Source organism: Vanessa cardui, chromosome W, assembly GCF_905220365.1.
Source record: "Vanessa cardui chromosome W, ilVanCard2.1, whole genome shotgun sequence".
Lineage (NCBI taxonomy): Eukaryota > Metazoa > Arthropoda > Insecta > Lepidoptera > Nymphalidae > Vanessa > Vanessa cardui.
Window position 1 is genome coordinate 13,711,937 of NC_061153.1, and position 11,809 is coordinate 13,723,745.

Genomic DNA, 11,809 nt, shown 5'->3' on the forward strand with positions numbered 1-11,809 from the left:
TTATTATGAATCACATAAATATAGTGCTATTGATACAGAGTTTACTTTGACGCCTACTAATGAAATTGAAACGTCAAAAATAATTCGATCCTTAAAATCCAACGCCATCGGTATTGATGGAATTTCGTTGGACATGCTTTGTTTGACGTTGCCAACTACATTATCAATTATTACTAAAATAATTAATAAATCGATCTTAAGTAATACATTTCCAACCTTGTGGCAGACCGCACTGGTGAGGCCAATCCCCAAAAAACAAATTGTAAGCGAACTCAAAGATTTACGCCCTATAAGCATTTTGCCCTGTATATCCAAAATCTTAGAAAAGCTAGTATGCACTAATTTGACAAATTTCTTAGAATCACAGAATATTTTGCCCAGCTTGCAATCAGGTTTTCGAAAACATCACAGTACGACCACTGCATTATTGGATGTGATTGACAATGTGCTATGTGCTCAAGACGTGGGCAAGGGCACAATCCTTGTATTATTAGATTTCTCTCGCGCCTTTGACACGATAAACAGAGCTTTATTTTTGTCAAAATTAAAATATTATGGATTTAGTGCAAACGCAATTAAATGGTTTTCAAGTTACTTAGGAAATAGAAAACAAATTGTGGAAACAGTTACTGAGGACGGTTCGAGGAATCTTTCCGACTGTTGCTCGGTCAATAGAGGCGTTCCTCAGGGCTCTATATTAGGACCCATCATCTTTGCACTTTATTGCGCCGTTATAGTTGAAAATATTAAATATTGTAAATATCATATCTATGCTGATGACATTCAAATTTACATATCGTTTAAAACAACCGATGCTAGTACGGCTATTCAAAAGTTAAATGACGATCTTAGCCGTATTTCAGAGTGATCAGATTCTCATAGCCTCATCTGGAATCCCAGCAAGACCAAATATATAATATTAGGCACAAAAAATCAAATTAATGAAATTGGCCATGCAAATCCAAACATACATATAAAAGGTGAGAGAATAGAGCGCGTCATAGAAGTGCGAAATTTAGGCTTGCTGGTCGATGAGGAATTACGGTTTGAAAAACATACAATTAATACAGCTCGTTATTGCTTCTACAGATTAAAAATTTTGTATCAAATAAGGGATGTTCTTAGTAAAGAAATTCGTATAAAACTGTGCGACACCTTAGTGCTATCAAAGTTTAATTATGCTGATACTGTTATAGGGCCTCGACTGCTGGCGCGAACAAAAAATATTATTCAGCGGGTACAAAACGCATGTACCCGATACTGTTTTAACGTACCACCTCGCGCGCATGTCACGCCATACCTTAATGACGCACGAATGATTAAAATGGAACACCGCAGGCAATTACATCTTGCCACCTTACTCTTCGGTGTTATTCACAATAAAACCCCCATGTATCTATATAAGAAATTGAGCTGGACAAAAGAAAGTAATAAAAGGTACCCTACGAGAGCATCGTCCTATATGCTAAATGTGCCATCGCATCGTTCAGCGGCGTTTCGTGGCAGCTTCCGTTATGCAGCGACGAAGTGCTGGAACAACCTGCCGCCTCCGCTTCGGATCCTGAAAACCATTAATTCGTTTCGTGTTAAATATAAGCAATATTTATTTAGTTTACAACTTCAAACACAATAGCACATTTAAAATATGTACATATACACCAGATTTTTATTTATTTATTTATTATTTTTTTGTTCTTTTTTCTTCCTTTTGTTCTTTTTTTTTTTAGTAATAAATAATAAATTATTTATTAATATACGATTGAACATACAAATGTGTACATATGAAACACAATTCTTCTCCACTATTATATATTGTTAGATTGTATTATTTACCCAATTAGTATGGCTCCGTCGCGTGTACCGTCGTTCCAGCATTCGTGCATGCTGCTGCTCCCGAGACGGCTCCCTCATTTATATTTATCGCACAAAGTTTTGTGAAGGTGGTCTAAAAATGAATTTTAGGTTATGACAAGACGTTTTTTAAAAAATTATATTTATTTTATAATAGTGTGCATTAACATACCTTATTAATATATTTTTTTTCATTTTGTTCTCTGCAAACAAAGCACGTTTCCTTTATCATGAATTCACAAGTGCATGTTACGTAATATAATAATCGTAAAACACTAAAAAATCGAGCATACACCTCTTGCCGATACCGGCGCGCGTGGCTGTCTGATGGCCGGAGGGTGAACACCTGCACTGCTTCACGTGCGCCGATTGTTTTATATATTGTTTATATTCCTTTGTTTTTTTTTCTCGTATTTTTTTATTTTATTTCTTTTTTTTTATGATTATTATGACTTTATTAAGAAATATATATTTCTTATATGTATTATACAGATATCAGTTTCTTTTTTTAATTTTAATTCACGTAATTATTATTATGTTAATTCGATGTCTTTGTCGCTGCCCGTCACAGCGATGAATACGACAAAAAGGTGACCATTGAAAATCAGCATTGGGTTTTTTTTTTAGGACCCATATTTCGCTGAATGGTCCGCCTGTTTGGGACACGGCATATTTGCAGGCTTTCCATATGTACATGTCTACGGACATAATTGTTTTTGGATTTATTGTCATAGTTTTAGTTAGTTCGTAGATTTTTTTTTTTTTTGTTTCTCTTGCTCCTTTTTTAATGTAATACCTGTGCCTGTGTTTCAAATAAATACATTATTCTATTCTATTCTATTCTATTCTAAATTTTGTAAATTTAATTTTTGTTTTGAGGAAGACAACCTCGATAAAAAATTACCCCCAATCCCAAGTGGCTACGCAGCGCGATGGGATGCATGGCCGGAGGGTAGTTCGGTCCCGACTGCATTTCCTTTTCCTTCTTGCTTCTTCCTTTACTCTTTCTTCTTTTTATTCTTCTTCGCCGGCAGCCCCGGCAAAACCTAAAAAATGAATAGTGCATCTAACGAAATTAATTCTCCAGGGGGGTTTCAGTCCCTCTCCGATCCGCCTCACGGATCGGACAGTCCCGTCGAATCTGGAGGGGACAGGGATGCCAGATCGATCTTTTCCAACAACCACAACGCGACGACAACGGAACATGATTTGCCTACGATGAAGGTGCCAGTGGTCCGGCTGGAGCGACTGGGTGAGCTGTCGGACACCGACAGCGTATCCAGCCGGATGAGCGTGGTGAGCGCGGTGAGCGCCAATTCAAAGCGCTCACGAAAACGCGCGAGGGAGGGTCCAGACTCAGGATCGGACTCTCCTTCCAGCGACACACGCGAGAGTGTGAGAAAGGGTAGACCGACCAGTACCTGTAAATATGCCGGTATCGGTCTTTCCAGGCGTGAGGCTGCGGCTGCGACGAAGGCCGCAGCTGCCGCCCAAAAATTAGAAGACGACGAGCGGCAGATCGCGGCTCTGACCAAGAGGGTGGTGGAAGGGAGAGCCACCCTTCGGTCGGAGTCGTCAGATTCTGCTGCCTTAGAGGTCGAGGCAGACGAGTTACCTGCCTCCGACCTCAACCAAAAAATGACAAACGCGGTTGCAGCCATCAGACGGGTGGGCAAGGTCTCCAAGGGCCTTAGCGGCTGCAGCCAGAAGGCGCTTAAAGAGGCTACGGCCTCAATTCTGGAGTGCGCCCAGGTGCTGCTCACCCGCACTGACACAGAGGAGACGGCGTTGCTGCGGGCACAGAACACCAGGCTCGCAGCACAGGTCGAGGCGCTCAGAAAAGAGCACTTCGAGCTCAAGGCCGAGATGGCCAACTTCCGCCGGGAACACCTCAGGCGGGAGGTGGGCCTTCTGAGCGCCACACCTGACGTCACGCTGCAACCGCAGCAACAGCAGCAGTCGCCGCAGGAGACTGAGCTGGCTCGCCTGATCCGTCAGGAGATGGCGAGCTTTAACGCTCGTTTCTCGGTGCTCGAGGGGAGGATTTTACGTCCCCCCCTAGCTGCAGACCAGCGCAGCACACCGGCGCCGACATATGCGGCCAAAGCCGCAGCGCCCCGTGCCACCCAACCGGCACAAGCGGCTGCTGCCAAAAAAGGGAAGTCGAAGGCGGCCAAAAAGGCAAGTGCGGCCCAAGCCGCAGCGCCCCAAGCCGCAGCGCCCCGTGTCACCCAACCCGATGGACGAGACAGACCGGCGTCGCGCAACCCCCCGTCAACACCCGACGCGGAGTGGAAGGTTGCGGGCGACGCCAAGAAGAAGAAGAAGGAGGCGCGCCAGCGGGCTAAAAAAGAGGCCCAGAAGAAGAAGGAGGAGAGAGTCGCGGCGGCCAAGCGCCGGCCTGCGAGGCTCAGGACTCCCCGCTCCACTGCAGTGGCTCTCACCCTGCAGCCAGGAGCGGAGGAGCGGGGCCTCTCCTATGCTGGCATCTTGGCCAAAGCCAAAGCCGAGATCTCACTGAGCGATCTCGGCATAACGGGCCTCCGGTGCAAAACGACTGCGACCGGAGGCCGACTCCTGGAGGTCTCGGGGGCCACCAGTGGTCCCAAAGCTGACGCCCTAGCGGAAAAGCTCAGGGCGTCACTGGGGTCGGACGACGTCCGAGTGTCCAGGCCCACCAAATGCGCGGTTTTGCGCATTTCGGGCCTGGATGACTCTGCGACGACGGAGGAGGTCGTCGCCGCCGTCTCCAAGACCGGAGGATGCCCGCCTGATCAGGTCAAGGCGGGCACGATACGTCGGGGGGTCTCCGGACTCGGGACTACCCTTACCCTAGCTGTCCCTTAGCGGCGGCCAGAAAGCTAAGGGACAGCAGACTCCTGGTGGGGTGGGTCTCGGCGCAGGTCACGCTCCTACCGCCGAGGCCTTTCCGGTGCTACCGGTGTCTGGAGGGTGGACACGCGGGGGCACGGTGCACCGCTGAGGTTGATCGCAGCCAATTATGTTACCGCTGCGGTCAGCCCGGCCACAAGGCTGGCACCTGCTCTGCCACGACGCCGCACTGCGTTATATGTGCGGCGTCTGGAAAGCCAGCCGACCATAAGATCGGGTCGAAGGCCTGCGGTCGAGACCCACTGCCAAAACATCGGCGAAGAAACAACCGGCTCATCCGCCGAAGACCGCCAAGAAGAAGGCAGCCAGCTCCTCGCAGCCGGTTCGACCACCGGCTGCGGCACAAGAACAGCCGAGGACTGGGGAGGAGGCGACGGCCATGGACACTCAGTAATGGCTCTACGTCGTCTCCTCCAAGCCAATATCAACCACTGCGCCAGGGCTCAGGATCTCTTGCTCCAGAGCATGGCGCAGTGGTCGATCGATTTGACCGCCGTCGCCGAGCCGTACTTCGTGCCGCCCAGGGATGACTGGGTGTGTGACGATAACCGCTCGGTGGCGTTGATCAGAAGGTCCGCCGCTGACACGCTTCCCTTCGAGGCTGTAACTCGAGGGCGGGGCTATGTCGCGGCAGTCTGGGGTGACATCATGGTCGTGGGGGTATATTTCGCCCCCAGCCTTTCTCTCGCCGATCTCGAGAGTGTCACCCTGGAGTTGGCCACGGTTGTCCGTCGTGGCTGTCCTCGCCCCGTGATCGTCCTGGGGGACTTCAACGCCAAGTCTACGGCTTGGGGTTCCCCGTCTACGGACGCGCGGGGTGAGCTAGTGGAGGAGTGGGCGGTCGAGCTGGGCCTGCTTCTCCTGAATCGGGGTTCGGTGCAGACGTGCGTGCGGCAGCGGGGTGGGTCTATAGTGGACCTCACGTTCGCTAGCCCCGCTCTCGCTCGCAACGTCCTCGACTGGCACGTCGTCGAGGCCGTCGAGACGCTATCCGACCATAGGTACATTCGGTTTAGCGTCTCTGCCCGAACCTCGATTCGGCCGATCCAAGCGGCAGGTCGGCACGGAGACGGTCCGCGATGGGCGCTGAAGCGGCTGGACAGGGAGGCTCTCCTGGAGGCCTCGATCGTCAAGGCCTGGCTGGATTCGCCGGACAGGCCTGCCGACATCGACGACGAGGCGGAGTGGTTCCGGGAGAGCATGTCGCACATTTGCGACGCTGGCATGCCCCGAGTCCGGCCGTTGTCAGCTAGGCGCCAAGTGTACTGGTGGGCGCAGTCGATTGCGCAGTTGCGCAACGAATGCACACAGATGCGACGCCAGTACGCGAGGTGCCGACGACGGAGGAGAGGCCGCCGCCCCTTTACAGCGGCGGCCGAAGAAGCCCAGGATGAGGAAGAGGCGGAACTGTACGCCAGCTACAGGGAGGCGAAGAGCGCACTCCAGTTGGCCATCGTCAGAGCCAAGGCCCAGGCCAACGACGAGCTGGTGGAGACTCTGGACCTAGATCCGTGGGGACGCCCTTACCTGATGGTGAGGGGCAAGTTGCGCCAGTCGGCTCCCCCACTGTCCCGGAGTCTCCAGCCGCAGCTGCTGGAGGAGGTGGTGGGTGCTCTGTTTCCATCTAGACCGGAGCACACACCACCGGCTATGGTTCCGCCTCACAGGGACGCGGAAGAGGACGATGAAGACGTGCCCGCGGTTACTCGGGCAGAGCTCAGAGGGGCGGTGGCTCGCATCAGGAACACCGCCCCTGGACCCGACGGCATTCCAGGCCGTGCGTGGGTCCTCGCCCTGAGAGAACTCGGGCCACGACTCTCAGGGCTGCTGAGCGCATGCTTGGAGCGAGGCCAGTTTCCAAGCCGGTGGAAGACCGGGAAGCTGGTCTTGCTGAAGAAGGAGGGACGACCCGCAGACTCGCCATCTGCGTACTGACCGATCGTGTTGCTGGACGAGGTGTGTAAGATCTTCGAGCGTGTCATCGCCAGTCGCCTCGTTCAGCACATGACCAAGGTGGGGCCGGATTTTTTGGCGGAGAACCAATTCGGCTTCCGCCAGGGGCGTTCGGCGGTCGACGCGATCATGCGCGTGAAGGCCCTCGCGGAGGAGGCAGTCGCCCGGGGTGAGGTGGTCTTGGCGGTGTCGCTCGACATCGCCAACGCTTTCAACACCTTGCCCTGGAGTACCATCCGTGAAGCACTCCGGTACCACGGAGTGCCGCGCTACCTCCAACGCGTGGTCGCGGCGTACCTGTCGGACCGAGCGGTCGTGTACCCGGGTCGCGAGAGGTGGGGTCGTCGAGAGACGTCGTGCGGCGTTCCACAGGGTTCCGTTTTGGGTCCACTCCTGTGGAACGTGGGGTACGACTGGGCCCTGCGCGGTGCGTTCATCCACGGCGTCGGCGTCATTTGTTACGCCGACGACACGCTGGTTACAGCGCGTGGTAAGACGTACCGGCAGGCGGCCATTCGCGCGACGGCTGGTGTCGCGCATGCCGTGGGTCGGATCCGGCGGCTGGGCTTGGAGGTGGCACTGCACAAGTCGGAGGCCCTGTGTTTTCACGGGCCGAGGATGAAGCCGCCTCCCGGGTCCAGCATCATGGTAGGAGGGGTGTCCATCCGTGGAACTTCGAGCCGCACTTTACACGGCTCGCCCCCCGGTTGTTGGGCGCCGCTTCAGCGCTCTCGCGCTTGCTGCCCAATCTGGGGGGACCCAACTCCTCATGCAGGAGGCTCTACATGGGGGTCGTACGGTCGATGGCGTTATACGCCGCGCCAGTGTGGGCGGATGCCCTGACGGCCCGCAACATCGCCGCGCTGAGAAGGCCGCAGCGCGCGATGGCCGTCAGGATGATAAGGGGATACCGTACGATCTCCTTCGAGGCAGCGAGCCTCCTAGCCGGATCGCCGCCCTGGGACCTCGAGGCTAAGCTCCTCGCGTCGCTCTATTGGTGGCGCGCGGAGGCGGTCGAGCGAGGTGAGCGCCTGGTGCCTCGACAGATCGAGGCACGCAGGGCAGAGCTTCGCCAGGTCTCAGTGGCGGAGTGGGAGACGCGCTTAGCGCGACCCACGGCAGGGCAAGCCGTCGCTATTGCGGCGGTGAGGCCCGTTTTGAAGGAGTGGCTCACTAGGAGCCACGACGCCCTCAGCTTTCGGCTGACGCAGGTGCTTACTGGACACGGATGCTTCGGTAGGTACCTGTGTCGCATAGGCCGGGAGCCGACGTCCCAGTGCCACCATTGTGGCGATGGTCGCGACGATACGGCGTTGCACACGTTGGCGGAGTGCCCAGCATGGGCTGAGCAGCGCCGTGACTAAGACTGACGCGGAGGAAGGCCGCGAGGTCGCTCCTAGTACTTCTCCGAGCGCAGCGGAGTGGACTATGCGAGCGGCCTCGTTGGCAATTAGCGGAGGAGTGTACATATGTATACTATGTATATATGTAAATTATGTAAATATTGTGTATATATGTATATATAGAGCGGAGGGCTCTTTATGAGCGTCGAAGGAGGAGTGGTGGTCCACCATCTGATGCGTGGTGGTCCACCTTGTGGTGTGGAGATACACCGGTGGTCGGCGGCGGAGCCTGTCATCTTATCCGCTGCCACCAGGGCGTCAGCGTTTTTGGCGCCCAGCCTCCAGTGGCGGACTCGGGGGAGTCCGTCACGTTTACGGGACGGAGAAGGCGCGCCCTTAGGCGTGCGTTCAATGATTTGACCGCCCTACGGTGGTCGCCGCGGGGGGGCCGCGGAAGTATGCTTTAGCGTTCCCGTAGCCCCTCCATTACGCGGTACGGTGGAAACCCGAGGAGGTTTTAGTGGGTAGGACAGGGCCTTCTGCCCTGGCACGGGGCACATACCCGTCCCGGTCCCCCGGCCGGGCGGGAGGCGTAAATGCCTTTCCTCCTCGTAAAAAAGAAAAAAAAGGTTTCGCGAAGTGTGGGGTGCATGTCAGTCGCCTCCTCGTGGCGCACCCTGGGCAACGGTGTCGGCGATCTTTTGTCGTCGGCAACGGCTAAGACTGACGGGGAGGGTATGCCACGGACCGCTCCTGGTACTTCTCTGATAAGCAGAGTGGACTGTGTGAGCGGCTTCGTGGCAAAGGGGAGTGTTTGTGACGTTTGGTGCTGTTGTTTTGTCCATCGTTGCTTGTTATCTGTTGTAAATTTGTTAAAATTTGTTTGTGGCGTGTAACATGTACCGTATGTCATCTTTAGAGGATAAGTACGCGAATAGTGATTGTAGTAGCACAAAAATCGATAAAACGATACAACAATTAAAAGCTGATTTTAATGAACGTGAACAGGTTACACTTTTAAATGATATACAAATATCGGGTATACCAGAACAGCGCGGAGAGAATGTGGTGCACCTAACTCAGGTAATTGCGAACAAGTTAGGTATCACTCTCGACACTCGCGATATTGTAAGTGCAGAGCGTGTCGGGCTGCGCCGCTCGCTGTTGTCGAGCGAAGACCGGCGACCGCGGCCGCGGCCGATAAACGTGCGCTTAGCGCGCCGATCTTTGCGCGATGACGTTATAAAGTCAGCGCGGATACGTCGAGGGACTGATACATCTGGGGTAACTGAAGGCAACCCGTCTCGTGTTTATATCAATGAAAGCCTGACTAAACTTAACCGCCTTCTTTTTTATAAGGCCAGAGAAGAGGGAAAACGTCATGGCTGGCGTTACATTTGGACTCGGGAAGGACGAATTTACATGAGACGCGATACAAGTGCGTCCGTTCAGCGTGTTCGTACGGAAAAAGACATTCTAAATTTTTTTTTCTACAAAATAAGTTGGTCTTTTCCTTGTTATATAAATTTTAAGTATTTTTATGTTCGATACGTGTTATTTTTTGTTGTAATATTTTTTAAGTATTTCTATTTGTGTTTTATTCTATTATGTAACATTAACAGACGTTCCCCAAGTAATGATATATTTCTATACCACAATATAATATATTTAGTTATTACTAGTGTAGGGTCCCTTACCATGTCATACTTTTTTTTGGCTGCATTTGATAAACTTTTAACTTTAAATACTTTTTGCAAAACATGTTTTGTATTCAATAATACTCCGTTTCATAGTTTATATTACAATGTTTATTCTGAAATTAACTACTTTCACTATAAATTCATTTTTACGATTTACCAGCATAACTATATAAATATGTATGTTTGCATATTTATGAGTATTTATACATATACTATATATAAGTACATTATAAATTCATTTCATTTTCTTTTATTTTTAGGTATTATGTTCTTATATTTATTTTACCCTGCTATTAACAATGATAAAAACAAATAACCTTAAATTAGGTTTGTTCAACCCAGGATCGCTTGGCTCACATCATGAGGAATTTATAGTACTTATGGAGCGTCATAAAGCAGATATAATTGCAATCAACGAAACTTGGCTACGTCCGGGTGAGGATGGCAGAGCCCCTCAAGTGCCAGGCTATAGCCTCAGTCATATACCGAGACCGAGAGAAATACGATCACGAGGTGGCGGTGTCGGTTTTTACGTCAAACGTGGTATAACCGTACAGACACTAGTACATCCTATAGCGCCCTTGGTTGAACAAATGTGGATTGGTATAAGGTTGAATTGCAAGTCCATAGTTATCGGTACGGCCTACCGGCCTCCATGGGCAAATATTACAGACTTTCTTAATGCATTATCAGATACAATTAGCTCATTACCTTATAATGACTATTTATATTTTTTAGGAGATTTTAATGTTAACTACCTTAGTGAAACTCATGACTACAATAAACAAATGCTGGATCTATTCTTGTCTACTCATGGCTTAATTCAACATGTTCAAAATCCTACTCATTTTACTGCTAGCAGCGAAACTTTAATTGACTTAATTTGTTCTAACGCAAAGATCGGACAGATTATGGTGGATTACGTGGGAGAATTCGGCGGCCACGCATTTATTTCCTGCGAAATATATATCACAAAAGATAAAATTAAAAACAAAACTATTATGTACCGCCCTCTAAAAGATATTGATCCAGATCATATAACTTCTGCGCTTAATTTAGTAAATTGGCAAGCCATTTCCGGAATTAAAGATATTAATGACATGGTTGATGAGTTTGCTGGGTGCTTGCAATGGGTATTCGATATGCTCGCTGCAAATAAGATTATTTGTATTAAGGAACAACATTACCCTTGGATAACTTATAATGTAAAACTAATGATGACCAGGAGGAATGAAGCCCAGACTCGTGCTAGAATGTCGAAATCACAATCGCAGATCAGTTATTATAAGGATCTAAAGCTTCAGGTAGTACAAGCAATACACCGTGAGAAATCTGCTTATTTTAATCTGCACATAAATGCAAACATTAAAAACTCAAGACTGCTATGGAATAATTTGAAAAAACATATTCATATTAAACCGAAACATAACCATATTATACCACAAAACCTTAATGATCCCAAAATGATAAACAGATACTTTCTTAATATACCCGGTAGCAACTATATTTCACCATTGCTCACTAATTATTACGAAACGCATAAACATAGTACTGCAGTTTTCACGTTACTGCCTTCTAACGAAATTGAAGTACAAAAAGTACTGCGGTCTCTAAAATCAAATGCTATCGGTGTTGATGGCATTTCATTAGACATGATTTTATTGACGCTGTCAAGTACATTATCAGTTATTACTAAAGTTGTTAACACGTCTATAATGACTAATACATTTCCTACCCAGTGGCAGACTGCACTAGTGAGACCCATCCCCAAAAAAGAAAATATAAGTGAACTCAAGGATTTACGACCTATAAGCATATTACCTTGCATATCAAAGATTTTAGAAAAGATTGTCTGTAATCAACTGACAGGTTATTTAGAATCTAACAATATTCTACCATCCTTGCAGTCAGGGTTTCGAAAACACAGCACCACGACAGCTTTATTAAATGTAATAGACAACATTTTATGCGCTCAAGACGTAGGTGAGATTACAATTCTCATATTATTGGACTTTTCTCGGGCTTTTGATACTATAAATAGATCATTATTTTTAACAAAATTAAAATATT

The 11,809-nt window shown here is 49.4% G+C and overlaps 1 long non-coding RNA gene across 1 annotated transcript; it reads right to left on the reverse strand.

The window, feature by feature from the left end:
* Positions 1-1,470: 1,470 nt before the first annotated feature.
* On the reverse strand, positions 1,471-2,091 carry LOC124542727. Its single transcript, XR_006967367.1, has 3 exons — positions 2,024-2,091; positions 1,834-1,945; positions 1,471-1,561 (listed from the first exon to the last, which is right to left on the reverse strand). It is a non-coding gene; the product is annotated as an uncharacterized LOC124542727 (long non-coding RNA).
* Positions 2,092-11,809: the final 9,718 nt, after the last annotated feature.